The following is a 3946-nucleotide window of genomic DNA, read 5'->3' as shown; positions in this document are numbered from 1 at the left end:
GAAATGTACAAAATAGATGTTAACACTGAAATCACTCGGGTTTCCCTTTAGAATCATATAGCATTTAAATTGGAGGGTCTGGCCGTGCCAAGTGTTGGCGAGGATACGATGAGTAGAACTCCCATCCTCTGGTGGAGTGTAAATTGGGAGAAGCTCTTGGGGAAAGCTGAATGCAGGCAGACCCTACGACCCAGCCACTCTACCCCTCCACGGGCAGCCAAAAGTAAGTACTCATCCCAGGCACTATGATGTCTGTGACAGCAATACCATAATAGCTAAGAATGCCCATGTGCGAATTCCCCAGATGACCATGAGCGGCACAACAGATGGACCAGGCAATGGTCACGTAATGGACTACTACAAGAGGATGAATGTAGGCAGCCATGCTGGATGTATGCATGACTTCCAATGACATAAAATTGAGCAGAAGAAGCCATCTACAAAAGAGCTCGTACTGTATGACTCCATTTCTATAAAAAGTACACAAATGGAGAGAACTATCTTTGCTGTTAGAAGTTAGGAGCATGGGGGCCGTGGGGTGACCCCATGCTTGGGAGGGAGGGTGAGGCAGACTGCTGGGAAGTGGGCACACGGGTGTGTTCTGGCTGTGAAAATGCATCACGCTGTGCACTTCTGATAAGGGCCCTTTTCTGTATCCAAGGTCTGAGCAGCCGCAACCATTCAGACAAATCAATGACCTAACAATGTGGGGTCCGCAGGACATCCTGTGCTGGGTGTAAAAACAGATTTTTACAGAGAATAGGCCTGTATGTGACAGTTTCCTGGCTCACACCGTCTTTGGAGAACAGATTAGGGAGTGATGAGACCACCAGTCTAGAGTCACAAGATTTGGGGTCTGCCAGCCGCGGGCTCTGCACCTCTGAGCACGTTGCACGCTCTGCTCAGGTTCAGGTAAATGTGCACAGCTCCTCGTGGGGAGGAAGGTAGGGGTGCGTGCAGAGTGCTCAGCACAGTACTTGGCATGATGTTGGCTGAGTCTCCCAAAATGACCACATGATTTTGTTTGAGGCTTTCAAGCCCGTGTGGGTCAGCTTAACAGAGGAAGGGGTGAAGGAGGAGGCAGAGGGTTGTGGCAGGAGAGGAGAGAGGTGCCCCTGGCGATACCGGGGCTTTGCTCCTTTGGGGAGAACTGCACTGAAAAGGCCCTTCGTCTCCAAGTGGCTCCAACTTGTAATGAAGATGCACGTGCAGGCAAACGAATCTATTCTTAGGAGTTGGGCTAGTGACTCTCTTTGGGGGACGGTGAGTGGAAGGGGGCACAGAGGAGGTTGCTGGGGGACGGTCACACTCTGTGTCTTGACCTGGTTGGTGCCTGCTGCACCAAGAGTGAGGTTTGTGAAACTGCATCAAGCTCAACACGTTATACATGGGCACTTTTCTCAGAGGTCTCAATGTAGGAGCAGGTGTGGTTTAAACTCCAGCCCGAGAGATCTAAGAGGGAGGAACATCGCCCCTGGCTTTCCGTAAGGCAGGCTCCAAGTCCAGGAAGGAAAGGCAGGCAAGGGAGCCACCATGTCCCCTGCCACACCGTTTGGCCAGTAGATGGCACTGGTTGTAGACAGTGTTGTAAACAGCCTTTGGGCTGTTTTCTGTAAAACCTGGGAAACTGGGGTCCAGCCCCCTAGATAGCAGACAGGTGTTCTTCTGGTGGCAGCAGGATAATCTGGACGCAGGGGCCAACAAAGGACCACTGAAGCTGTGCTGGGCCCCAGGCGCTCCTGCTGACCCACTTAGGGTATAACCTGGACTAAATATAAAGTGAGGCTGGCTTTGCAGTACAGGTGTGAATACAGGTGTGAGGTTTGGAGGCTGGAGGAGGAGGCAGATGACGTGGAAGTAGCCTTGTGTGTGCGTCTCTGAGAAGGGCAGGTGTCAGTAGAACGCAAACGCTCCGGGGGAAAGGTGAAATCAGCAGTTACACTGCAAGACCACAAGCGACAGCTCCCAACACCTCCTGGGACAGTCATGGGCTTCTGGTCTCAGATGCGCCCCATGAGGATTCTACAGCAAATAGCACGGGGAACATCACCCTATCTCTCTACACAGGCACAGCTGTGTCTTAGGATGTGTCTGATTCTTCCTGAGTTGCTTCGGGTATAGTCTCTCCCCGGTTGTTTGCTTGTTTTGGTAACTGCTTTAAGGTATAATCCACATTCACCCATTTAAGTGTGCAATTCCATGGCTTTTCGTACATTCCCCATGGCGCGCAGCCATCATGACAGCCAATCTTAGAACATTTTCATCACCCCAAAAAGGAAAATCTGCACCCATTAGCAATCACCTCCCCCCATTTCCCCTGTACTCCCCCGGCCCCAGGCAACCACTCATCTGCCCGTCTCTGAGGATCTGTTGGTTCTGAGCACTTCATACAAACGGAATCATACAATATGTGGCCTCATGTGATTGGCTTCCTTTCCTCAAGCATGCTGTTTTCGAGGTTCATCCATGTCGTAGCCTGGATCAGCCACGGTTTTTCTATTTACTTGTTGGTGGGTTGTTTCCACTTTTTTGGCTAGAGTAAATGTGTTTGTGCTATGAATGTGAACAAATGGTATGGACATTTCTGCACAGGGTTGGTGTGGCCGTATGTTTTCATTTTCTTGGCCATATTCCTAAGAGTAGAATTGCTAGGTGACTCTGTTTAATCTTTTGAGGAATATTTGTGTTTAGTGTTTTTTTTTTTTTTTTAAGTAAACTCTATGCCCAAAGTGGGGCTCGAATTTACAACCCCAAGATCAAGAGTTGCATGCTCCACCCACTGAGCCAGCCCGGCACCCCTGCCCTTACTTTTAAGTGCAAATACAATTCAATCATCTCTTTTTTATTCCTTGATTCCTCTAACAGCCAGTGAGAGATGGCAGTTCCCTTTTTGTAAGCAGGGGAACCCAGGCCCAGGGCACTCTAAGGAGAGCGAATAATAATTGTGTCCAGTGTGGGCTTGTGCCAAGCGACCCAACCGCAGTAAGCCATTCCATCCCTACAACAGCCCTAGGAGGCTGGCCTCATATTTATCCCCATTTTCTGGTTAGAAGATTAAGTATCTTGGGGTGCCTGGGTGGCTCAGTCCTTAAGCGTCTGCCTTCAGCTCAGGGCGTGATCCCAGAGTGGTGAGATCGAGCCCCACATCAGGCTCCTCCGCTGGGAGCCTGCTTCTTCCTCTCCCACTCCCCCTTTCTGTGTTCCGTCTCTTGCTGGCTGTCTCTCTCTGATAAATAAATAAATAAAATCTTAAAAAAAAAGATTAAGTATCTTGAACAAAGTCATAGAGTGTTGTGGTTCAAGACTTGACCCCAGCTCGATCTCACTCAATTTTAGGCTTTCACAGGCTCTTAAACCCTCTGCTATTCGGTGGACTCTGGAGGGTCAGTGAATCTCCCCCGAGCCTCAAGCATAGTAAGATTGGTCTGTCCTCTTCCTACCTGACCTGTACTGCACTGGACACTCTGTAGCGTAGCACTACACTTGCGGATCATTTTAAATAGCTAAATCACCAACAAAACCCACAAAAATGCAAAAAACGTGGCACTCAACATATATAAGACACTTGTATACAGTATGAGAGCTAAAATAAGAAGACACACTGTTGCCTTATTTGACCTCAGCTTGGACCCTCCACACCTAGCAACTAAAGCCTTTCCCATTCTGTGCCGGTCACAGAACGCACAGCACCTAACCTCAAAGAGCACTGGTTGAATACATGAAGGAAGATGCGCCTTTCTCAGACGGAAGCCCTGGTGCTGAGAGGGCGGGAGGGAACGCTAACTGGGTCCTTCCCCTTACCTCACGCCACTCTTTCGCAGGACAAAACCGTCCCAGACCCTCCCACGTGTCCTGTCTTCGCCGAAGTGCCTCCGCTCCCCGTGACGTCACCAGGGGCCGTCACGTGTCGCCCGAAGCCCCGCCCCAGAGCTGACATCATGGCTCC

The sequence above is a fragment of the Ursus arctos genome, unplaced genomic scaffold (assembly GCF_023065955.2).
Source record: "Ursus arctos isolate Adak ecotype North America unplaced genomic scaffold, UrsArc2.0 scaffold_2, whole genome shotgun sequence".
Lineage (NCBI taxonomy): Eukaryota > Metazoa > Chordata > Mammalia > Carnivora > Ursidae > Ursus > Ursus arctos.
The sequence above is the reverse complement of the archived record's forward strand: the minus strand, read 5'-3'. Positions refer to the sequence as shown.